We start from the raw sequence: 27,480 nt of genomic DNA, 5'->3' as shown, positions 1-27,480 counted from the left end.
CAGAAATAGACAGATTATTGAAGCAGAAAATCAATAAAGAAACAAGAGCATTGAATGACACATTGGACCAGATGGTTCTTATAGATATATATAGAACATTCCACCCTAAAACAATAGAGTACTCATTCTTTTCAAGTGCACATGGAACCTTCTCAAGAATAGACCACATACTAGGTCACAAATCAGGACTCAACTGATACCAGAAGACTGAGATTATTCCCTGCATATTCTCAGATCACAATGCTTTGAAACTGGAGCTTAATCACAAGGAAAAGTTCAGAAGGATCTCAAACACCTGGAAGCTAAAGTCCACCTTGCTTAAGAATGCTTGGATCAACCAGGAGATCAAGGAGGAACTGAAACAATTCATGGAAACCAATGAGAATGAAGACATTTTGGTCCAAAACCTATGGGATACAGCAAAGGCAGATGTAAGGGGGGAATACATAACCATCCAAGCCTCCCTCAAAAAAATTGAAAAATCCAGAACACACCAGCTGTCTCTACACCTTAAAGAACTGGAGAATCTATAACAAATCAAACCAACTTCACACATAAGAAGGGAAATCATCAATATTGGAGCATAGATCAATGAAGTAGAAAGCAGAGATACAGTAGAACGTATCAATGAAACTAGAAGCTGGTTTTTTGAAAGAATCAATAGATCGATAAACCATTGGCCACACTAATCCAAAAGAAAAGAGAGAAAGCCCAAACTAATAAAATTATGAATGAAAAGGGAGAGATCACAACTAACACCAAGGAAGTAGAAACAATCATCAGAAGTTATTATCAACAGTTATATGCCAATAAGCTAAGCAACCTAGATGAAATGGATGCATTCCTGGAAAACTATAAACTCCCAAAATTGAACCAGGAAGAAATTGACAACCTGAATACACCGATATCTAGTAACTAGATTGAAGCAGTGATCAAAAACCTCCCAAAATGGCGCCTGGGTGGCTCAGTTGGTTGGAGGACTGCCTTAGGCTCAGGTCATGATCCTGGAGTCCCAGGATCGAGTCCCGCATCGGGCTCCCAGCTCCATGGGGAGTCTGCTTCTCCCTCTGACCTTCTCCTCACTCATGTTCTCTCTCACTGTCTCTCTCTCAAATAAATAAATAAAATCTTAAAAACAAACAAACAAACAAAAACCAAAAAACAAGAGCCCAGGACCTGATGGATTCCCTGGGGAATTCGACCAAACACTCAAAGAGGAAGTAACACCTATTCTCTGAAGCTCTTTCAGAAAATCGAAGCAGAAGTAAAACTTCCAGACTCTTTCTATGAAGCCAGCATTACCCTGATCCCCAAACCAGGCAAAGACCCTACCAAAATGGAGAATTTCAGAATAATGTCACTGATGAATATGGATGCTAAGATTCTCAACAAGATCCTAGCATACAGGTTCCAACAGCATGTTAAAAAGATTATCCAACATGACCGGGTAGGATTCATCCCTGGGTTACAAGGATGGTTCAACATTCACAAATCAATTAATGTGATAGAACAAATCAATAAGAGAAGAGAAAAGAACCACATGGTCCTCTCAATTGATGCAGAAAAAGAATTTGACAAAATCCAGCATCCATTCCCGATTAAAATGCTTCAAAGTATAGGAATAGAAGGAACATTGTTGAAAGTCATAAAATCTTATCTCTGGAAGACCCACAGCAAATATCCTCTTCAATGGGAAAATCTTGCAGCCTTCCCATTGAGATCAGGAACACAACAAGGATGACTACTCTCATTACTCTTGTTCAACATAGTATTAGAAGTCCTAGCAACAGCTATCAGACAACAAAGAGAAATAAAAGGTATCCAAATTGGCAATGAAGAAGTCAAACTCTCTTCGCAGATGACATGATTCCTTATATGGAAAACCCAAAAGACTCCACCCCCAAACTATGAGAACTCATACAGCAATTCAGCAACGTGGCAGGATACAAAGTCAATGTACAGAAATCAGTGCCTTTCTTATACACTAACAATGGAAATACAGAAAGGAAAATTAGAGAATTGATTCCATTTACGATAGCACCAAGAACCATAAGATACCTGGGAATAAACCTAACCAAAGAGGTAAAGGAACTGTACTCGAGGAACTACAGAACACTCATGAAAGAAATTGAAGAAGACACAAAAAGATGGAAGACCATTCCATGCTCTTGGATTGGAATAATAAACATTGTTAAAATGTCTATACTGCCTAGAGCAATCTATACTTTTAATGCCATTCCAATCAAAATTCCACTGGTATTCTTCAAGGAGCTGAAGCAAATAATCCAAAAATTTGTATGGAATCAGATGAGACCCTGAATCGCTAAGGAAATGTTGAAGAACAAAAGTAAAACTGGGAGCATCACGTTACCTGATTTCAAGCTTTACTACAAAGTTCTGATCACCAAAACAGCATGGTACTGGCATAAAGACAGACACATAGACCAGTGGAACAGAGTAGAGAGCCCAGATATGGACCCTCAACTCTATGGGCAAATAATCTTCGAAAAACAGGAAAAAATACACAGTGGAAAAAGGACAGTCTTCAATAAATGGGGCTGGGGAAACTGGAAAGCTATATGTAGGAGAATGAAACTCAACCATTCTCTTACACCGTACACAAAGATAAACTCAAAATGGATAAAAGACCTCAACGTGAGACAGGAACCCATCAGAATCCTAGAGGAAAACATAGGCAGTAATCTCTTCGATATCAGCCACAGCAACTTCTTTCAAGATATGTCTCTAGAGGCAAAGGAAACAAAAGCAAAGATAACCTTGGTACTTCATCAAAATCAAAAGCTTCTGCACAGCATAGGAAACAGTCAAGAAAACAAAGAGGCAACCCACAGAATGGGTGAAGATATTTGCAAATGACAGTACAGACAAAAGGTTGATATCCAGGATCTATAGAGAACTCCTCAAACTCAACACACACACACAGACAATCATTTAAAAAATGGGAAGAAGGTATGAACAGATACTTCTCCAGTGAAGACATACAAATGGCTATCAGACACATGAAAAAATGTTAATCATCACTAGCCATCAGGGAGATCAAATTAAAACCACATTGAGATACCACCTTACACCAGTTAGAATGGCCAAAATTAGTAAGATAGGAAACAACATGTGTTGGAGAGGATGTGGAGAAAGGGGAACCCTCTTACACTGTTGGTGGGAATGCAAGTTGATGCAGCCACTTTGGAGAACAGTGTGAAGATTCCTCAAGAAATTAAAAATAAGCTTCCCTATGACCCTGACATTGCACTCCTGGGTATTTACTCCAAAGATACAGATGTAGTGAAAAGAAGGGCCATCTGTACTCCAATGTTTATAGCAGCAATGGCCACGGTCACCAAATTCTGGAAGATCCAAGATGCCCTTCAGCGGACAAATGGATAAGGAATTGTGGTCCATATACACTATGGAGTATTATGCCTCCATCAGAAAGGATGAATACCCAACTTTTGTAGCAACATGGACGGGACTGGAAGAGATTATGCTGAATGAAATAAGTCAAGCAGAGAGAGTTAATTTTCATGTTTCACTTATTTGTGGAGCATAATAAATAGCGTGGTTGACATGGGGAGTTAGAGAGGAGAAGGGAGTTGGGGGAAATTGGAAGGGCAGGTGTACCATGGGAGACTATGGACTCTAAAAACAATCTGAGAATTTTGAAGGGGCGGGGGGGTGGGAGGTTGGGGGAACCAGGTGGTGGGTATTGGAGAGGGTACGGATTGCATGGGTGTGGTGCAAAAACAATAAATGCTGTTATGCTGAAAAAAAATGAAAATAAATAAGAATAAAAATAAAGAATTCAATTTGTTGCTTTGAAGTGAATCAAGATGGTTTGCTGATTGCATTAATGGCCCTGCAGCCAGACTGCTAGGTGACCTTTGCAAGTTAGGAAAACATTTGGTGATTATGTTTCCATATCATTGACAAGAGATAATAAGAGCACCTACATCCAGGGTGGTTGAGAAGATTAATTGAGAAGCTGTGTGCCAAACAGAACCATGCCTGGCTCATAGTAAGTGTGAAGTTAATATTTGATCTTATGATTATCTTCCTTGAAAAACCAGCAACATCTCTCACTTTCACTTTTCCCTTCTTCCAGTTTTCTCATATCAGACACTTATTTATAAAACCTGAACCCCATTTTCCCCTGCATCTACAGTCCCTTCAGATATAACTCTCATCATTGTGTCTCCAGGTCTTTATTGAAGAAATTGAGTTAATATTCATCCCTGAGGCTTTCCTTTCTTCCCCTGTTCACTCAACTACTTTTCTGCTACTTTTTGGCATCTTTGTCTGCCTGATCCCTGTCTCACAGCTGGGGAACCTGGAATACACTTTCATATCTGATAGTGGTAGTCACGTCCCCACAGAGTCTGGGCATGAGTCAGACCATTTCCCACACTGTGTTATGGGGAAGATAAGGTCTTTCATTGATGTTGAGTCCAAACCAGTACCCCTCCTCTTCTTGTCCCAATAGTAAGTTTTCCTACAAGCCCCTTTGGAGGAATTGGAACTGCTACTTTTCTGGTCTAGATTCAGGATGTGTTCCTTATACAAGGTAGTGATGGAAGGACAGTAGGGAGAGAGGCCCATAGAGCAGCATGGGGTGGAGTGAAGTAAAAGAGTCTAATGGGGAAATCATGTAAGTGTTCTTCGATGGATGAATGGGTAAAGAAAATACAGGACATATATGTAATGTATAATGTATTATATTATAATACAATTATATAAAATAATATATTATAATGTATATATTATATATGGATATATACATAATGTGTGTGTATGCGTGTGTGTATGTATGTGTGTGTGTGTATGTGTATATATATATATATATATATATATATATACAGCTATAACCAAGAACGAAATCTTACCATTTGCTAAAACATTGAAGGAGCTTGAAGGCATTATACTGAGTGAAATGAATCAGACAAAAAAAGACAAATACTGTGTGATCTCACTTATATGTGGAATATAAAAGCCAAACAAATTTATAGATACAGAAAACAGATCAGTGATTGCTAGATGTGGGAGAGACGGGGTAAAAAGAGTCAAAAGGTACATACTTCCAGTTATAAAATAAACAAGTCATGGGGATGATACGGCGTGGTGACTGTAGTTGACAATACTGCATTGCATTTTCGAAAGTTGCTGAGAGACTAAATTTAAGAAGTTCACATCGCAAGGAAAAAATACGACTATGTGTGGTTATGGATGCTACCTAAACTTATTGTGCTGATCATTTCATAATACATACATGTATCAAATCATTGTGTTGCACTCCTTAAACTAATACAATGTTATATGTCAATTATATCTCAATTAAAAAAAAAGTAACTGCAAGTTTTGGCAGATAGGAGGTGGGTCTTCGGTGGTCTCTTGGAGAATGGATAGGAGGAGCCACTCAGAGAAGCTCTGCTGTTCCCTGAACATATCAGCTGGCTAAGCACATGGAGTTTGGGGTATCTGGAGGAATGCAGCAGTCTGATACGATCCTTGAAATCTTGTGTCCTCTAAGATCGCTTGTCTAAAACATGGGGATCCCAGGTCAATAGCAGCCTCTGGATCTGTGGCCACACCCAGAGTCCCTGGACTGCTGCCTACTGCCACCTACCTTCTACCTTCACTGCCCCTACCAGTGACTCAGGGTTGCAACCCACAGTGTGGGGACAGGATGGTGTTCAGGTTGCTGCCATGTTAAGGACAAGGTTTGCTTTTGATAACCACAGGATATGGAGAAATCAATGTTTATTTTTGTAGCAAAGTCTAAATGCTAAATTCTTATTTTTTACATTCCCTATGGCATTTATACTCTGTATGGGGACCATTTAACACTGGTGTAAAGAATTCTCCTGTTGGGGGTCCTGGGTAGCTCAGTGGTTTAAGTGTCTGCCTTTGGCTCAGGTCATGATCTCAGGGTCCTAGGATTGAGCCCTGCATGAGGCTCTCTGCTCAGTGGCAAGTCTGCTTCTCCCCTCTCCCTTCATGATCTCTCTTGTTTTCGGTCTCTCTCAAATAAATAAATAAAATCTTAAAAAAAAAAAAAAAAGAATTGTCCTGTTTGTTCAGTCTGCTATCCTGAATGTTGCCTGAAAAAAGATGCCATACCCCTCCTTTTTACTGCTCTATTCCCCTGACACTGACCATGACACTGGGCCCGTAACTATAGATGAAAAAAGAGCAGTACTAAATTGCTGGCAAAAAGATGGCTTAGAAATAATAGCAAGGATATGTGCTTACCAGTCAAATACAGACAAGTTCATGGAGATCCAACATCAGGCAAGTTAAGTCTGTGACCATGAGGGAACAAGGCAAAAACAAGACCCTGAGCACTAACAAATAAGATCATTGTCCAAACCACAAAAATGACCAACATCCCCATTGCTAAGCCAACATAAGGAATTGCTTCTTCTTCTTCTTCTTCTTTCTTTTTTTTTTTTTTAAGACCTCATTTATTTGACAGAAAGGGAGACAGAGAGAGCTCAAGCAGGGGGAGCAGCAGAGGGAAAGGGAGAAGTAGACTCTCTGCTGAGCAGGATGCGGATGCAGTGGCTCTATTCCAGGACTCTGGGATCATGACCTGAGCCTAAGGTAGGTGCTTAACCAATTGAGCTACCCAGGCACCCCAGGAATTGCTACTTCTTTACCAATTACATCTTTGGCCTTGCCCCATTGCTCCTGGTTCTAGTAAAAAATTATTAAAATACCCTATCAAAGAAGTGCTTCTGCTTTCTGAAACTACCCAATTCATAGCAAAATTCACTTCCATGAGCCCTCCCCAAATTTACCTAACACAATCTCAAATCCTATAACAATCACCTCTTAAGGTCTCCCCATGGCACATTATCTCCCTCCTTGCAACAACCCAACCAACACAACTTTGTTCTACTGTAGGAGTGTTCCTGGTGGTCTTCGGATGGGGAATATTAATGATGTTCAACAGAAGTTCACTAAGTAAAGGATTAAAGGAATGAATGATAAAGAAGAAAGAAGCAGAGTTAATGTGGCAGTCAGGAAGGTGAGGTGCTTAAAGCAAAGGTGAGACCCATGAAAGGCAGGAGTGTCTTCATCCAGGGCCACAGACTAGGGACCAGGATGGACTCTTTCAAAGGTCCAGTGTTCCCTGGTAGCATTCCTTTGTTAGAATGGTCCCCTTCCCATATGGCATTCTTGTAGTCTCCATCACCACCAAAGCTGGGAGAAATAGCTGTGAGATTTTCAGCACTGTATGTTCCTCTTCAGCTTTATCACCCAGTCTGGTATGAGAAAGTACCTGCTTCACCCTTCATGAGTAATTTCTTCTAATGCTTTATTAATTTTGGTGTTGTCTTCAGCAAGGTGAGGGAAGTGGACACTCTAGCATTGTGCTAGGGCTAAGCCTACAAACATTCCATCAGCAAAGAGACTTCTTCTGGAGACAGAAGAACAGCATAGAGGACAGTCAATGCCAACTCTAACCCTCCCTACCTTCCTCCATCTCTAGCCACCATTCCTGTGTCTCAGTGCAATTCATTTTCCCATTGGTATCTCAAAGTAAATCATGGAATCCCTATGATCAAAAGTGGGTAGAGTGCATACCCTTATAAGGAATTTTATGTATGAAAGCAATAAACTGTAAAGTATGGAAAATATTCACATATATTGACCATAAACATATTTCATTTATAAGTGTCATTTAACTTAAATATAAATAATTAATGTTCTGTTGTTGCTCTAACTGTAATATTTTGGAAACAAATAGAAAAATGCAGTATTTATAAGATAAAGTCAATGAGGAATTCATCTCTAGTGCTATAATAGATTGCAATAAGAAAATAAGATTTGAATTTTACTAAAAATAACTGCATACAATTCTTATAAATGATCAGATCTGTTCTATGAAATATGATGCATATAACATCATCACCATCATCCAGCCCATCATTAGCAACATACTGAATAAATAATGCCTCCCATTATCTTAAATATGTCACACTGGTATATTATTTCACTTTTTCTTTTTTTTCCATTTTATTTATTTTATTTCTTTTCAGTGTTCCAAGATTCATTGTTTATGCACCACACCCAGTGTTCCATGCAATACTTTTTCATAATCAATATTATTATGTGCCACAGGAAACTAACATAGATAAAATGGATTGTTATCATACTAAGTATAAGTCTTACAATCTCAGGTATTGAAAGTCCTAGTAATATTTTGTCTGCTCATCTAAATAACCCCAGATGGGGCCTAATCTCATCCTCATTCCTAATATGCCACATTCCCAGGATCTAGTGCTCTAAGGTCACCCAACATCTCCAGAAGTCAAAATGAAGAAATCATTATCCTTAGAGGAAACTGACATGCAAAGGACAGAGGTATTTGGAAACATTTGTTTCACAGGATGAATCACATGGTATTAGACTTGCATGTTTGTTTTCTGAATATGTCCAGTTAAACTTGAAATGCTCAAGGTCAGGAAATGTGTCACATGCATCTCTACATTGTCAGTGCCCAGCGAAAATGTAAGGGGCAGAGATGAAGTTAAAGCCTCTGAGCTGAATGAATGAATGAAAAAAGAAATGGTCCCTGACACTTGTAGGGAGCAGTCATCAGGCGTTTCTGGTTCCCTCTTGCCAGACATCCAGAAGAAGCTAGAGATGATGGCAGTATGCTAGGCTGTCACCTCCCCTGGTTGTGAAAGTGCCAGTATGCTAGGGCTGTGCATAATGAATCTGACGTAGGTTAAAATAGCTCCTGCCCTGGGCCTTCTCAGGAACAGCCTTTTCCTGTCTTCTCTGTATACCGTGAGTGTCCAGAAGGGATAGAGCCCCAACTGGGAGTTTTAGGAAAACAAACCCAGACTTTAGTAGGAAAGAGGAAAGCAGAGATGTCTGTGGAGACAGCAAGAAGATGACTTTGGAGGTCAGTAGGGGACACAGCTGGGTTCAGTGAGCAAGGAGCCATTGTGGGATACATCAGGGTCATACCAGAGCCCTGGCTTTTAACATCCTGTCCACTCTTAATCCTGAAATCTTAATCCTTAATCCTGAAATCCTGAAAGATGTGCCCATGAAGGGACATTCTCCAGGGATTTTCTAATTGGGAGTATTTTCTTCCACGTTTCTATGAAGACAGACAGACTTTAGGCCCAGTAAGAAGACAGCATTGTTTTGGAAGGAGGGCAAAGTGAGGGAAATGTCTTGCCAGGTCAGTTAACTTGATATTGGTTTCCATTTTCTTCCTGAATGTCAGAGCTTGGGAAGCTGCTGGTATTCAGAGCAGTCTTCATAAAACCATTCACCGACTATACACTGGCCTGGAGCTCTTGCTCTGAACCTTTTCTCTATTCTGCTGTGATATCCTGCCAGCAGAAACAGCAGCAGTACCAGTCACCTCCCAAGTATCCCCTGAAGAGCCCAGCACAGTGCCCACTTCCAGCCTCCAGCAGCTGCACTCTAGGCTCTGGTGGAGGTTATGGCTGCAGATCCAGTAGAAGCTGCTGTCTGAGTCATCACATGCACTATGGGTTCCACCAATATGGGCACCACAGATCTGACACCTGTGACAGAGTATGAGTGGAGTGGAATAGTGGAAGAGAGAAGAGGGAATAATATGTGAAAAAGTAACACAAATCACACACTTTGGAGAGTTTCAAAAGGTTAAAACATCCTTGTTGATGACTATTGATGGGCAGTTTCTCTGTCTTTCATGAAACACCAGTGAATGTCTATCGGGCTCTGCCCTGCTCCCATCTCTGTCTATCTGTTTTAGAAGGCACCACACAAGATCCAGAGATGGAGCTGACTAATCTCACCTCCACTTTCATGAGTTGCTCCTGTCTCTCACCCTTCCTTTTCCTCATGTGATCTTCCCATATGCAGAGCAACAATCCTTTGATGACAGAGAATAGCCATAATATCATGGCCTTGTCATTTCCCCCAGAGCACCAGGGCAACTCCCTGAGAGGGTTCAATCTCAAGAGTCCTGTCTGAGAAGACTGCTTCCTCTGGTTTTGAGACATCAAGGAAATAAGTATAGTGACTGGTTTATCTAGATGAATCTTGGGAGAATTTTATGATTTATTCATTACAATTGGTGTTGTAGTAGCATGTAATCTGGCAGTGCAGAACTTGGGTTTAGCTCCTTGGAGCACATTCTGGAAATTCCATGTCAGTAAGCAAGGATGAGTCAACAAATATAAAATACTTCTCCCTTGTAACTCTCAGTTCCTTCTGTTCTGTCCCCTCCAACTCCCTAACAAATGCATTTCATGGCAAGCAGCTGAGTCATTCTTAAGGAAAATGGGAAGAGGTAGCCAGAAAGAACCACATGCCTTCAATGTCAACTTGAAGGCATGTATCTCTAAGGCTTTTATGTATATCCCAATTTACCCTCACAGCTGATGCTATGACAGCTCCCAGAGCTGAGTCTCAGCAGGAAGAGACTTCAGGTGGTGTTGAGCAGGACAGTTGAGTAGGCACTTTGCAGGGACACTTGGGAGGGGCTTAGTACTATGACTAGTTTTGCTTCCAGAACATCTTGGGGAGAGTTTAATGACTCTAGAGGAAATAAAAAGATAAAGAATTATGTATGATTTTATCATCTTTAAAAAAATCACTCTTTTCCTATTTATTTCAGACCTATGGCTCTGAACCCAGAGCTTAGGGAAAATTCCTGAACAGAGAGAACTAGGGAAATAGAAAGTAACTTGAGTTGAGGGATTCTGGTTCCAGAAGATTGACCAAATATAGGAGATCTTTTCCTATTTTAGTTTGCAGACATAAAATGGGTGCTGGAATTGGAAAGGGGTGAGGGTGGTAAGTCTTATTTAGGAGTCAACTTTTTACACTATCCAGCCTCAGGACCTTTGCATCTCCATGGTAGGTGTCATGAGTTTTGAGGAGATGAGAATCCCTAAGACTGTTCAAATACTTGTGCCTCAATCTTTGTGTAGGTTTGCCTTTCTTGATTTTCATTAATTTATACATAAAAATAGTTCATTCTTTTAAGCCATGTATATTGAAAGAGTACACACTGTGCTGGGCAAAGGAAGTTCAAGAACAAATATGCGGTCCTTATCCTAAGGCTGGCAGCATAGTTAGGCTGAGAAGCAAATAGTGAAATAAGCATGAGCCAACTGAGGATGTTGTAATATGTGTGTGGGAAGTCCTCAGGCATAAGGTCAGAGTTTTGGGGCATCAGTCCCCTGTTACTCTTCAGTGACTCTGAGTCAATGATGCCACCAGGTGTTGTCACCTAATAGCACTTGGGAAGACTGATGATGAGTAGAGATGTGGAGCCATTTGTCCAGGAATAGAAAGCCCAGGCAGGGCAATTAGGAGGAACACAAGGAACTCAAGAGGCATCCAGGTATCCACCAGGAGAGAGAGATAATGCTAGTATGGGGTGGGGGTAGGGGAGAAAGGGAGGGCTGGAGGTTTCTAGGACCTTGGGGATAGAAAAATATGCCCATTAAGAGCATCGGTTTCTGAGGCAGAAACTGCCACTTTTGAATCCCTCCCTGCTCTTCATAGCTGTGTTAAGGTAGGAGCATTTTAAGAAAGAAAAATATTCATATAGAGGTGTGATGAAGCAAAGCTATCACAAGTAAATCTAGATATGGGGATAAGAAATCTACAAAGGCTGAAGTGACATGTCTTGCAAATTAACACATATTTAGGGAAACCGTGTTAGTCTCTCAGTTACGGTAGTATTGATTGTAAGAGAGCCAGAAGTAGTCACTCAGAGATGAAGGTGATTCAGATTGACTGGGTTGAATAAGAGTTTAGACCAAAGATGAATAATAATTGATGGGTGTGGCAATAATGAGGTTGATAATGGTGAGAATTGTGAACACCTGATGCAAAGTGGACCAAAGTTGTGGAAAGTGCAGTTACATGAGCTGTGTGGTATTTTCTCATTGAATTTACTATAATGATAGATACTTAGACCTGAGTCATATGTTAAAAATCCCAAAAGGATGGGGCAAATCATTTATATTTCATTTTTTTCCTTTTTCTTCTTTCTTTCTTTTTTAAAATTGTATTATGTTAGTCACCATAAAACACATCATTAGTTTTTGCTGCAGTGTTCCAAGATTCATTGTTTACGTATACCACCCATATATTTCAAATGTATCTTAGGTTGAGGAAAGGAAGGTGGGTAGGGGGATGGAGTATGTGGCTGACTGGCATTAAGGAGGGCACATGATATGATAAGCACTGGGTGATATGCAACTAAGGAATCATTGAACATTATATCAAAACTAATGGTATACTCTATGTTGGCTAATTGAATTTAAATGAAAGACTGTGGACTATGAGGAACTAACTGAGGGTTTTGGAGGGGAGGGAGTGGGAGGTTGGGTGATCCTGGTGGTGGGTGTTGTGGAGGGCATGTATTGCATGGAGCTCTGGGTGTGGTGTATAAATGAATTCTGGAACACTGGAAAGAAACTTAAAAAAATAAATAATTAATTGAAAAATAAATTTAAAAAATTAGAAATGACAGATTTCAATAAAACACTGTAATTGTATTAAATGCATCTGATTATCCTGATACAGAAGAGGCCATAGGTATGCACAGCCTGTTTTAAATGCTCCCATACACTATAGCCTAGTAGGAAACTAAAGCACTTTCAAGATTCTTCTGTGAGTGTGGTTTTTCACTGAGATTTGGATACTGAATAAGGAAGACTGGGAAGGAAAGAAGGTAAACTTTCAAATGTACATTTCACCATTGGTACCAGTGCTCTATCCCTTTGCCTTAATTTGTTTTTAACTTTGGTGTGGAAGCAAGCAGACATTGAATGTCCTTTTTGTCACCATCAAACCAACAAGATCCAATTCTCAAAATTTTGCCCTCAATGAGTATCTTCACTGGGTTTAGCAACATTTTACTAGTATCTATCCAATGTCTAAGTGTGAGATGGCAACTGACCTTTGTCAGTTGTCCTTTGTCTAAATGACCTTTGTCTAAATCTGCTGCCTTGCAAGGAAATCAGAAGGTATCCCCAACAGACCCACTGGAATGTAAGCTCCCTGAGTGGAAGAGATTTTGTCCTGCTCCTCCCTGATTCAAGTACCTAGAATGGTGCAATATAAATATTTGTTGAATGAACAAATGTTTGAAAAATGGGTTTGAGCTTGCCCTAGGAAGTCCTCAGATAAGCATTGAAGAATTTGTCTCTCTACAACTATGGAGAACTTATTTGTCAGGAGCAGCTTTTAGTGGTGAAATCATAACTGTGGTAGCTTCTGGGTTCCTGTAACTGTCCTGGTGTCTCAAATTTAATTTTATTGTTTGATTTTGGTTCCATTTTTCCATGCCTCTGAGGGGATTCACCAGGAATTCTGGTGGTACTTAGCAAGCACTACTAGGCCTCTAAACTGGGTTTTGGAGATTCGTGCTAGATGACACTCAAAGTTGATGTCAGAGGAAGAGACAGGACCAGGGTGGCTCAGACAGCAGTTGCCAGAACCTGGGGCACAGCAGCCTCCAGAGCAGGGTCCCCAGCAGGAGACTGGCAAAAGGCTGGGCACTGAGGTGGACACTTGGGGGACATTAGGAGGCTGTCATTGTTTCTGGTTTTGCTGACAGGGCATCTCAACAGGAGTCAAGGACCTTGTAGAGAATAAAATAAGCATGGTGTTGCAAAAGTCTCTGGTCAATGTCTCTTCTCTGGTGGATTTCATAAATCATGGGCTCCACTTTTCAACTAAGAAATGTGGAAATAAAAACTATTTGGGGTTAATTTAGCCTGGAAAGATGTTTTTTCTTCTTTAACCTCCCACTAGAAAAGAACTTGTCTTTTTTCTCCCTCCCTTCTTCTCTTCTTCCTTTCTTTCTTTCCTTTATTCCTTTATTTTTTAAAAGTTTTTTTTATTTATTTGAGAGAAAGGGCAAGAGAAAGCATGAGAAGGGTGAGAGGGAGAGGCATGCTGAGCCGGGAGCCCGATGTAGGGCTCGATCCCAGGATCCTGGGATCATGATCTGAGCCCAAACCAGACCCTTAACCAACTGAACCACCAGGCACCCCATTGTTTATTTGTTAGTTTCTTTCTTTCTTTCTTTCTTTCTTTCTTTCTTTCTTTCTCTCTTTCTTTCTTTCTTTCTTTCTTTCTTTCTTTCTTTCCTTTTTGAGACAGAATGAGCATAAGCATGAGCTTGGGGAGGGGCAGATGGAGAGGGAGAGAAACTCAAGCTGACTTCATGCTGAGTGTGGACTTGGATGTGGTGTTCCATTTTACAACCCTAGATCATGACCTTTGCTAAACTCAAGAGTTGGATGCTTAACTGACTGAGCCACCCACATCCCTGACTCTTTTCTTTTTCTTTTTTTTTTTAATTATTTATTTATTTATTCATTTGACACCAGAGAGAGATCACAAGTAGGCAGGTAGACAGGCAGAGAGAGGGGGAAGCAGGCTCCCTGCTGAGCAGAGAGCCCGATGTGGGGCTCGATCCCAGGACCCTGGGATCATGACTTGAGCTGAAGGCAGAGGCTTAACCCACTGAGCCACCCAGGTGCCCCATCTCTGACTCTTTTATAACTGGGATCCTGTCTTATCTCCATGTAATCATGGAGGACAATAAGCCCTTTTGGGTAAAGCTTCATCCAGGATGTCTGGTGGGATGAGTATATCTCTCAGAACATGTTTAGGAAGAATATGAGAGTATAAGAAGATCCATGGCCTTTGCAAGTCACAGAGCACTGAAATATTGCATAAAGATGCTTATTAACTCCTTACTCTTCCTGCTATCTCCATTCTGGAACCCCTGCTTCCCTTTCCACTGATAGAGGCCTGTCTTCCTAACCCTCTTTGTTCAGGCCCTGTCCTAGATGGACATTCAGCTGATTTGGTGGGAGCCAGAGAAAGCTGATTCTGGGTAGGCTGTGGACTATGTTGCCCAGGACAGGTGCTCCTGGGATGGTGTGTTACTGGGGAGGCTGGCAGCACCAAACATTCCCAGCTCAGCCCCAGGCACAAGACAATATGTTTCACGAAAATCAAAACAGGAAATTTTCTACTTAGGCCTATAGAAGCTCCTTAACAGAGGCCATATCCCATGTTCACACTTTGTAATGGGAGGTAGAGTTGAAAATGATGCATAACCTGGACAGATAGACAAGTAAAGAATCTGTTTCTAGGTTCTCAGTGTTATAATGTAAGCCACTAAGTACAATGTCCACAGTTCTTTCTGTGACCTCTTTTTCCTGCATGTTTTCTAGAAAAATTGGACACCTACATGTAATCAACACTTGCTTTGGGGGTTGGTGATTGAGCTGAGGGCTTGGATGTTCAGGGTGTGGAAATGCATGGAAGGTAGAGAAGGTGGGGCTTCCAAGAAGAACCTCCTGGCACCGAGAGAGTAACATGGATTCTCTGGCAGGAAAGGAGTGAGTCCATATTAGTGCTTGATTGGAGGGCAAGTATAGAGAAGGAAAATACAATAGCTAAAGTAACAAGCATCACACTTACATGTTAAAAAGAGTGTGGTAATTCTTTCTTTCTTTCTTTTGTAATTCTTTTTTTTTAAATTTTTTTATTTTTTATAAACATATATTTTTATCCCCAGGGGTACAGGTCTGTGAATCACCAGGTTTACACACTTCACAGCACTCACCAAAGCACATACCCTCCCCAATATCCATAATCCAACTCCCTTCTCCCAAACCCCCTCCCCCCAGCAACCCTCAGTTTGTTTTGTGAGATTAAGAGTCACTTATGGTTTGTCTCCCTCCCAAACCCATCTTGTTTCATTTATTCTTCTCCTACCCACTTAAGCCCCCATGTTGCATCACCACTTCCTCATATCAGGGAGATCATATGATAGTTGTCTTTCTCCGCTTGACTTATTTTGCTAAGCATGATATGCTCTGGTTCCATCCATGTTGTCGCAAATGGCAAGATTTCATTTCTTTTGATGGCTGCATAGTATTCCATTGTGTATATATACCACATCTTCTTGATCCATTCATCTGTTGATGGACATCTAGGTTCTTTCCATAGTTTGGCTATTGTGGACATTGCTGCTATAAACATTCGGGTGCACGTGCCCCTTCAGATCACTACGTTTGTATCTTTAGGGTAAATACCCAATAGTGCAATTGCTGGGTCATAGGGCAGTTCTATTTTCAATATTTTGAGGAACCTCCATGCTGTTTTCCAGAGTGGCTGCACCAGCTTGCATTCCCACCAACAGTGTAGGAGGGTTCCCCTTTCTCCGCATCCTCACCAGCATCTGTCATTTCCTGACTTGTTGATTTTAGCCATTCTGGCTGGTGTGAGGTGATATCTCATTGTGGTTTTGATTTGTATTTCCCTGATGCCTAGTGATATGGAGCACTTTTTCATGTGTCTGTTGGCCATCTGGATGTCTTCTTTGCAGAAATGTCTGTTCATGTCCTTACACCACACACAAAAATAGACTCAAAATGGATGAAGGACCTCAATGTGCGAAAGGAATCCATCAAAATCCTTGAGGAGAACACAGGCAGCAACCTCTTTGACCTCAGCCGCAGCAACATCTTCCTAGGAACAACTCAAAGGGCAAGGGAAGCAAGGGAAAAAATGAACTATTGGAATTTCATCAAGATCAAAAGCTTTTGCACAGCAAAGGAAACAGTGAACAAAATCAAAAGACAACTGACAGAATGGGAGAAGATATTTGCAAACGACATATCAGATAAAGGACTAGTGTCCAGAATCTATAAAGAACTTAGCAAACTCAACACCCAAAGAACAAATAATCCAATCAAGAAATGGGCAGAGGACATGAACAGACATTTCTTTTTTTTTAAAAAAATTTTAATTTCTTTTCAGTGTAACAGAATTCATTGTTTATGCACAACACCCAGTGCTCCATGCAATACATGCCCTCCATAATACCCATGACCAGGCTCCCCCAACCTCCCACCCCCACCCCTTCAAACCCCTCAGATTGTTTTTCAGAGTCCATAGTCTCTCATGGTTCATCTCCCTCCCAATTTCCTCAACGCACTTATCCTCTCCACCTCCCCATGTCCTCCGTGTTACTTCTTATGCTCCACAAATAAGTGAAACCATAGGATAATTGAGTCTCTCTGCTTGACTTATTTCACTCAGCATAATCTCTTCCAGTTCTGTCCATGTTGATACAAAAGTTGGGTATTCATCCTTTCTGAAGGAGGCATAATACTCCATAGTGTATATGGACCACATCTTCTTATCCATTCATCTGTTGAAGGGCATCTTGGTCCTTTCCACAGTTTGGCGACCGTGTCCATTGCTGCTATAAACATTGGGGTACAGATGGTCCTTCTTTTCACTACTTCTGTATCTTTGGGGGCAAATACCCAGTAGTGCAATTGCAGGGCCTTAGGGAAGTTATATTTTTAATTTCTTGAGGAATCTTCACACTGTTCTCCAATGTGGCTGCACCAACTTGCATTCCCACCAACAATGTAAGAGGGTTCCCCTTTCTCCACCTCTTCTCCAACACACGCTATTTCCTGTCTTGCTAATTTTGGCTATTCTAACTGGTGTCAGGTGGTATCTCAATGTGGTTTTAATTTGAATCTCCCTGATGGCTAGTGATGATGAACATTTTTTCATGTGTCTGATAGCCATTTGTATGTCTTCATTGGAGACATGTCTGTTCATGTCTTCTGCCCTTTTTTTTTTTTTTTTTGATATGATTATCTGTTTTGTGGGTGTTGAGTTTGAGAAGTTCTTTATAGATCCTGGATATCAGCCTTTTGTCTGTACTGTCATTTGAAAATATCTTCTCCCATTCCATGGGTTGCCTCTTTGTTTTTTTGACTGTTTCCTTTGTTGTGCAGAAGCTTTTGATCTTGATGAAGTCCCAAAAGTTTATCTTTGCTTTTGTTTCCTTTGCCTTTGGCGATATTCCTAGGAAAAGTTGCTGCAGCTGAGGTCAAAGAGGTTTCTGCCTGTGTTCTCCTCAAGGATTTTGATGTATTCCTTTCGCACATGCAGTCCTTTATCCATTTTCAGTCTATTTTTGTATGTGATGTAAGGAAATGATCCAGTTTCATTTTTCTGCATGTGGCTGTCCAATTTTCCCAGCACCATTTGTTGAAGAGACTGTCTTTTTTCCATTGGACATTCTTTCCTGCTTTGTCAAAGATTAGTTGACCATAGAGTTGAGGGTCTATTTCTGGGCTCTCTATTCTGTTCCATTGATCTATGTGTCTGTTTTTGTGCCAGTACCATACTGGTTTGATGATGACAGTTTTGTAATAGAGCTTGAGGTCTGGAACTGTGGTGCCACCAACTTGGGCATTCTTTTTCAACATTCCTCTGGCTATTTGAAGTCTTTTCCATTTCCATATAAATCTTAGGCTTATTTTTTCCATATCTTTGAAAAAAATGGATGGTATTTTGAAAGGAATTGCATTAAACGTGTAGATTGCTTTAGGTAGCATAGACATTTTCACTTATTTTTCCTTCCAATGCATGAGCATGGAATATTTTTCCATTCTTTGTGTCTTCCTCAGTTTCTTTCATGAGTACTTTATAGTTTTCTGAGTATAGATTCTTTGCCTCTTTGGATAGATTTTATTCCTAGGTATCTTATGGTTTGTGGTACAATTGTAAGTGGGATTGACTCCTTATTTCCCTTTCTTTTGTCTTGTTGTTGGTGTAAAGAAAGACAACTGGTTTCTGTGCATTTATTTTATATCCTGACACTTCACTGAATTCCTGTAAAAGTTCTAGCAGATTTGGAGTGGAGTGTTTTGGGTTTTCCACAAATAGTATCATATCATCTGCAAAGAGTGAAAGTTTGACTTCTTCTTTGCCTATTTGGATGCCTTTAATTCTTTTTTTGTCTGATTGCTAAGGCTAGGACTTCCACTATGTTGAATAGCAGTGGTTATAATGGACATCCCTGCCATGTTCCTGACCTTAGCGGAAAAGCTTTCGGTTTTTCTCCGTTGAGAATGACATTGGCTGTGGGTTTTTCATAGATGGCTTTGATGATATTGAGGTATGTGCCCTCTATCCCTACATTTTGAAGAGTTTCAATCAAGCTTCAGCATCTACTGAGAGTAACATGGGGTTCTTGTCTTTTATTTCATTAGTATTTTGTATCAAAATGATTGACTTGCAGATGTTGAACCAACCTTGCATCCCTGGAATAAATCCCACTTGGTCGTGGTGAGTCACCCTTTTAATGTACTGTTGGATCCTATTGGCTCGTATTTTGGTGAGAATTTTTGCATCTGTGTTCATCAAGGATATTGGTTTGTAATTCTCTTTTTTGATGGTTCTTTGTCTGGTTTTGGGATCAAGGTAATACTGGCCTCATAAAATGAGTTTGGAAGTTTTTCTTCCATTTCTATTTTTTGGAGCAGTTTCAGGAGAATAAGAATTAATTCTTTTTTAAATGCTTGGTAGAATTCCCCTGGGAAGTCATCTGGCCCTGGGCTCTTGTTTTGGGGAGGTTTTTGATGACTGTTTCAATCTTCTTACTGATTATGAGTCTGTTCAGGTTTTCTATTTCTTACTGGTTCAGTTGTGATAGTTTATATGTCTCTAGGGATGTATCCATGTCTTCCAGATTGTCAAATTTGTTGGTGTAGAGTTGCTCATAGTATGTTGTTATAATTGTCTGTATTTCTTTGCTGTTAGTTGTGATCTTTCCTCTTCCATTCATGATTTAATTAATTTGGGTCCTTTCTCTTTTCTTTTTGGTAAGTCTGGTTAGGGGTTGATCAATCTTATTAATTCTTTCAAAGAACCAGCTCCTAGTTTTGTTGATTTGTTCTATTGTTTTTTTTAAATTTCTATTTCATTGATTTCTGCTCTGATCTTTATAATTTCTCTTCTCCTGCTGGGTTTAGGGTTTCTTTCTTGTTTTTTCTCCAGCTCCTTTAGGTGTAGGGTTAGGTTGTGTACTTGAGACCTTTCTTGTTTCTTGAGAAAGGCTTGTATCACTATTTATTTGTTCTCAGGACTCCCTTTGCTGCATCCCACAGATTTTTGAACAGTTGTGTTTTCATTTTCATTTGTTTCCATGAATTTTTTCAATTCTTCTTTAATTTCCTGAGTGACCCATTCATTCTTTAGTAGGACACTCTTTAGCCTCCAGGTATTTGGGTTCTTTCCAAATTTCCTCTTGTGATTGAGTTCTAGCTTCAGAGCATTGTGGTCTGAAAATATGCAGGGAATGATCCCAATCTTTTGGTACTGGTTGAGACCTGATTTGTGACCCAAGACGTGATCTATTCTGGAGAATGTTCCATGGGCACTAGAGAAGAATGTGTATTCTGTTGCTTTGGGATGAAATGTTCTGAATATATCTGTGAGGTCCATCTGGTCTAGTGTGTCATTGCAGTCCTTTATTTCCTTGTTGATCTTTTGGTTGGATGATCTGTCCATTTCAGTGAGGGGGATTTTTAAAGTACCCTATTATTATTGTATTATTGTCGATGTGCTTCTTTGATTTTGTTATTAATTGGTTTATGTAGTTGGCTGCTCCCATGTTAGGGGCATAGATATTTAAATTTGTTAGATCTTGTTGGACAAACCCTTTGAGTATGATATATACCCCAAAATAACAGTAAACATGATGAAGGGATGGAATATCAGTATAAAGATGAAAATTTTTAAAAAATTATAAAAACGGTGTTGATAAGATTCATTGGTTGGGAAAATAAAGAAAAAAAGAGTGGAGAGAATTTCCTCAGGCTGGAGCCTAGAACAAACCCTCTGCTAGATTTAGGGTTTATTGATCTATTAAAAGAAGTTGTATCCCATAATTTTTTAGAAGAAAAATCCCTATTTTTGTGTATACAAAAGATAAAGTTAGATACAATGAAGAATAAAATATGACTATAATAATAAAGCTTCAAAAAGATTTTTTTAAAGAAAAGCATTGCTAAGATAAACTAGTTAAAAATGTTAAACCAGGAAAGAGTAAAAGTCAAAAAATTAGAATAGTAAAAAAATAAAATGGAATAATTAAATTAACTTTGCAAGACTGAAGAATCATCGGGAGAAACCATGAATTCCATTCTTTGCTTTCCCCTACTCTGGAATTCTGCTGTTTTCCTTGATCAGTGACTTTGGTCTTAGCTGGATTTCTTGCTGATCTTCTGGGGGCAGAGCCTGTTGTAGTGATTCTCATGTGTCTTTGCCCGAGGTGGAATTGCACCTCCCTTGCCAGGGGCCACTATGTAATCTGCTCCAGTTCACTCTCAGGAGCTTTTGCTCCCTGAACGCTTTCTACAGAGCTCTGGAGATTGGGATTGAAAATGGCGGCCTCCCAATCTCTGGCTCAGAGGAGCAAAGAGCTCCAGGCCCCACTGCTCAGTGTGCTTTTGGAGAAAAGCTCTCAATCACTCCCATCTCTCTGGTCTCCAGCTGCATTCCGAGCTCACCCAGCCTGTGACCAAGCATTTTGGTCTCTGGCACACAGCCTGTTTGGAATCTCCAAACCCAGCAGATCCCTGCCGCTCTTCCGGGGGGGGGGGTGTCTCCCTGGATCTACCACTTGTGGGGTCCCTGCTCAAAGAGCACTGGTTTGACTGTGCTGTTGATCACAGTTTAAGGTAACCCCAAGCTGAGAGCTCACTCCTCTGCTTTGTCTCTGTACCTGGCTTCCCTGCTCTAATACCTGTGAGCTCTGCTACACTCAGACACCCCCAATCCTCCTGTGACCCCCATGGGACCTAAGGCCACCCTGTCCCCACGAGAGCTCCACCCCCGCTTAACTTCTGAACAACGTCCCTCAGTGGAGCAGACTTCTAAAAGTTCTGATTTTGTGCTCCTTTGCTCCACCTCTTCCAGGGAGACAGCCCCTCCCCCACTCCCCCATGGTCTATCTTCCCATTGCTTTGGATTTGCTTCTTCTCAGGTCCTACCTTTCAGAACGTGGTCAATTTTCTGTTTTTAGAATTGCTGCTCTTCTTCTCTCTGATGTCCTTTTGGCTTTGTAGGTGCTCAGAATGGTTTGATAACTATCTAGGTGAACTCGTGCTACCTGATGTCATCTCAGCCTGCTATTCCTCCGTCATCTTGACTCTTCTCTGAACTGTTGTGTTTTCATTTTCATTTGCTTCCATGAATTTTTTTTTTAAATTCTTTAATTTCCTTATTTACCCATTCATTCTTTAGAAGGATGTTATTTAACCTCCGTGTATTTGTGGTCTTCATATATATAGTTGACTTCAAGGTTGATAACATTGTGATCTGAAAATATGCATGGTATAAATTTCAATCTTTTTGTACTTGTTGAGGCCTGATTTGTGACCCAGTATTCTGAAGAAGGTTCCAGGGGCACTCAAAAAGAATGTGTATTCTGCTGCTTTAGAATGAAACCCTTATATATCTGTGAAATCCATCTGGTCCAGTGAGTCATATAAAGCCTTCATCTCCTTTTTGATCTTCTGTTTCAATAATCTGTCTGTGGCTATAAGTGGTATATTAAAGTCCCCTAATATTATTTTATTTTCCTTGAGTTGCTTGAAGTTTATTATTAATTAATTTATATACTTGGCTGATCCCAGGAGAGGGACATACAGATTTACAATTGTTAGATCTTTTGTTGGATAGACCCCTTTAATTATGGTATAGTGTCCTTCTTCATCTCTTATTACAGTTTGGTTCAAATCTAGTTTGTGTTATAAGGATGGCAACTCTAGCTTTCTTTTGATGTCTATTAGTGTGACAAATGTTTCTCCACGCCCTCACTTTCAATCTGAACGAGTCTTTAGGTCTAAAATGAATCTTTTATCAGCAGCATATTAATTGATCTTGTTTTTTTGATCCATTCAGATACCCTGTATCTTTTGGTTGGAGCATTTAGTCCATGTTCATTCAGAGTGATTATTGAAAGATATGAATTTACTGCCATTGTATTATCTATAAAGTCTCTGTTCCTGTATATTGTCTCTGCTCCTTTGTAGATTTTGCTATTTTTGTCTCACATGCTAAAAAGGTCTCCTTTTTTTTTAATTTATTTTTTATTTTCAGCATAACAGTATTCATTATTTTTGCACCACACCCAGTGCTCCATGCAATCCATGCCCTCTATAATACCCACCACCTGGTACCCTGACCTCCCACCCTCCGCCCCTTCAAAACCCTCAGATTGTTTTTCAGAGTACATAGTCTCTTATGGTTCACCTACCCTTCCAATTTCCCCCAACTCCCTTCTCCTCTCTAACTCCCCATGTCCTCCATGCTGTTTGTTATGCTCAACAAATAAGTGAAACCATATGATAATTGACTCTCTCTGCCTTGACTTATTGACTCAGCATAATCTTTAACAGTCCCATCCATGTTGCTACAAAAGTTGGGTATTCATCCTTTCTGATGGAGGCACAATACTCCATAGTGTATATGGACCATATCTTATCCATTCGTCCATTGAAGGGCATCTTGGTTCTGCCCACTCTCACCACTCTTGTTCAACGTAGCATTAGAAGTCCTAGCAATAGCAATCAGACAACAAAGAGAAATAAAAGGTATCCAAATTGGTAATAAAGAAGTCAAACTCTCTCTCTTTGCAGATGACATGATTCTTCATATGGAAAACCCAAAAGACTCCACCCCCAAACTACTAGACCTCATACAGCAATTCAGCAACGTGGCAGGATACTAAGTCAATGTACAGAAATCAGTGCCTTTCTTATACACTAATAATGAAAATACAGAAAAGGAAATTAGAGAATCGATTCCATTTACTATAGCACCAAGAACCATAAGATACCTGGGAATAAACCTAACCAAAGAGGAAAAGGAACTGTACTCGAGGAACTACAGAACACTCATGAAAGAAATTGAAGAAGACACAAAAAGATGGAAGACCATTCCATGCTCTTGGATCTGAAGAATAAACATTGTTAAAATGTCTATACTACCTAGAGCAATCTATACTTTTAATGCTATTCTGATCAAAATTCCACTGGTATTCTTCAAAGGCTGGAGCAAATAATCAAAAAATTTGTATGGAATCAGAAGAGACCCTGAATTGCTAAGTAAATGTTGAAAAACAAAAATAAAATAGGGAGCATCACATTACCTGATTTCAAGCTTTACTACAAAGCTGTGATCACCAAGACAGCATGGTTCTGGCATAAAAACAGACACATAGACCAGTGGAACAGAGTAGAGAGCCCAGATATGGACCTTCAACTCTTTGGGCAAATAATCTTCGACAAAACAGGAAAAAATATACTGTGGAAAAAAGACATTCTCTTCAATAAATGGTGCTGGGAAAAACTGGGCAGCTATATGTAGAAGAATGAAACTTGACCATTCTCTTACACTGTACACAAAGATAAACTCAAAATGGATAAAAGACCTCAACGTGAGACAGGAATCCATCAGAATCCTAGAGGAAAACATAGGCAGTAATCTCTTCGATATGAGCTACAGCAACTTCTTTCAAGATATGTCTCCAAAGGCAAAGGAAACAAAGGCGAAGATGACCTTTTGGGACTTCATCAAAATCAAAAGCTTCTGCACAGCCAAGGAAACAGTCAAGAAAACAAAGACACAACCCACAGAATGGGAGAAGATATTTACAATTGACAGTACAGACAAAAGATTGATATCCAGAATCTATAATGAACTCCTCAAACTTAACACACACAAAACAGACAATCATATAAAAAAATGGGCAGAAGATATGGACAGAGACTTCTCCAATAAAGACAAACAAATTGCTATCAGACATGAAAAAATGTTCATCATCACTAGCCATCAGGGATATTCAAATTAAAACTACATTGAGATATCACCTTACACCAGTTAGAATGGACAAAATTAGCAAGACAGGAAACAACATGTGTTGGAGAGAATGTGGAGAAAGGGGAACCCTCTTCCACTGTTGGTGGGAATGCAAGTTGATGCAGCCTCTTTGGAGAACAGTGTGGAGATTCCTCAAGAAATAAAAATAGAGCTTCCCTATGACCCTGCCATTGCACTCCTGGGTATTTACCCCAAAGATACAGATGTAGTGAAAAGAAGGGCCATCTGTACCCCAATGTTTATAGCAGCAATGGCCAAGGTCGCCAAACTGTGGAAAAGGTCTCCTTTAATATTTACTGCAAAGCTGGTTTAGTGTTCTCAAACTCCTTTGGTTTTTGTCTTGGAAACTATTTGTCCCTCTTATTCTGAATGACAGCTTTGCTGGATTAATTTTGGCTATATATTTTTCTCATTTAGTTTGTTGGAAATATCATACCAGTCCTTTCTGGCCTGCCTGGTCTCTGTAGCCAGGTCTGCTGCTAACCTTATGTGTTTACCCTTGTAGGCTAAAGACCTTTTTTTGCCTATCTGATTTCAGAATTCTCATCTTTGTATTTTGCAAATTTTACTATGATGCGTCATGGTGTTGAACTGTTTTTGTTGATTTTGAGGGGAGTTCTCTGCATCTCTGAGACTTGGAATGCCTGTTTCCTTCCCCAGAGGAAGAAAGTTCTCAATTATAATTTGTTCAAATAAACCTTCTGCCCCTTTTCCCCATTCTTCTTCTCCTGAGCATCCTGTGATATGGATATGATTTCCCTTCCTGGAATCACTGAGTTCCATAAGTCTAATTTTGTAATCTAATAGTTACTTTTCCCTCTTCTTTTCAATCTCATTATTTTCCATAATTTTATCTTTTATATCACTTATTCTTTCCTCCTCTTCTTTTATCCTCATTGTGATTATATCCAGTCAGTTTTGCATCTCGGTGATAGCATTTTTATTATCAAATTCTTTATTTGTATTAAAAACCTATAATACATTTTATTTTTTATTTTTTTAAATTATGTTCAGCTAGCCAACATAGAGTATATAATTAGTTTTTGATGTAGTGTTCAGTGATTCATTAGTTGTATACAATACCCAGTGCTCATCATATGTGCCCTCCTTAATGCTGAGGACCCAGTTGCCCCATTCCCCAGTAATAGCATATTTTATTTCATCCTGGCTAGTTTTTAGATCTTTCATCTCTTTGGCAAGCATTTCTTTGGTGTCTTCTATGCTTTTTTTCAAGTACAGCTAGTAGTCTTATGATTATTGATCTAAATTCTTGTTCAGATATCTTGCTTTTATCTGTTTTGGTCAAGTACCTTGCTGTGAAATCTTCCTGACCTTTCCTTTGGGGAGAATTTATCCATCTTGTAATTTTGGCTAAGTTTCTCCTTCAGGTATTATGGAAACAGGTATTCAGGTATTCTGTTTTCCACATCTCAGAGTAATGTTATATTAAAAAGAGATCGCAAATTGTCCAGGGCCTAGCACTTCAGGAAGTGTTTCTGGTGTATGCTGTGTGCACTTTGCTGTTGTGTTTTAGCTGCTCTTTCCCACTGGTTCTGTCCTCTGCAGAGTTCCTCCTTGATTGTAAAAGAGTATTTGGAGATTTATCTACATGTTTTGATTTGTTTGTTGAAAGAAGCCTAGAAAAGGAAGAAAAGAAGGAAGGGAGAAGGGAAAAAAAGGAAGACCTGCACCAAAAAAAGGGAGAGAAAGAGAGAGAGAGAGAGAATGAAAATGAATGAAACAAACCAAGCAGACAATAAAATCAACAACAACAACAACAACAACTACATATGCCTGATTCCAAAGAAAAAGAAAGAAAAAAAAAAGAAAAAGAAAAGAAAAGTGGGGAAAGTGGGGGAAAGGAAATGATAAAACAAACTAACAAAGAATATAATCCTTATTCCATAGGGGAAAAGAGAGGAAGGAAGGAATAGAATAAGAAAACACACACACACACACACACACACACACACACACAGAGTCTGGTCCTATTTCCAACAGAAAAGAAGGCTATGCTTTGAAGCACTGTATGATTGGTAGACTTGGTACATGTGGTGTGCTGCCTGTGTTGCTCTTCTGGTGAAAAGGCCCACTGCACATGCTCAGAGTCAGTTCTTGCCTGGTGAAAAAGCACTTGCCAAGCACAGGGGAGTGGGTTTTCATGTAAGGGGCTTCCACCTCCACTGGGAGTTTCTGTGTTGCTCTCTGGAGTCCCAGTGTGTTGGTAGCAAGAGTAAAATGGTGCCATCCCATTCTCTAGTCTCCATGCAGGGGAATCTCATACCCCCTGCTGTGCAGGAAGCCCTCACAGAAAAGCAAGGGCCATCAGCACACCTAGTGCCCAGATTTCCTTGTTTATCTCTGGGCATCAGAAATAAGCAGGGTTCCTTCACAGAACTGACACTCCGGGAGCTGATCTCCTGGACAGGAAGGAGCTACCCAGCCATAGCCTTACAGCTGTGCTTCTGCTATCAAGGACATGTGTTTGGTCTGCAGGCCTGTGGAGCAGCTTCTCTGGGAGACGTGTGAGGGCCTGTGAAGAGGGATTTCCTTACTGACATGGATCTCAAACCAGCAAGAAACAACTCCAGCACTAAAACAACTCCTTCTCAGTTTGTTAAGCAACTGCCATCAGTTCAGGTAATGATCCTGAAATTCCAGGAATCAAGTCCCCACTCTGACCTTCTCCCCTCTTGTGCTCTCTGTCAC

Source organism: Mustela putorius, unplaced genomic scaffold (genome assembly GCF_011764305.1).
Source record: "Mustela putorius furo isolate JIRA1106 unplaced genomic scaffold, ASM1176430v1.1 tig00000695_pilon_pilon_pilon, whole genome shotgun sequence".
NCBI classification, from domain to species: Eukaryota; Metazoa; Chordata; class Mammalia; order Carnivora; family Mustelidae; genus Mustela; species Mustela putorius.
This window is presented reverse-complemented; position numbering follows the sequence as displayed.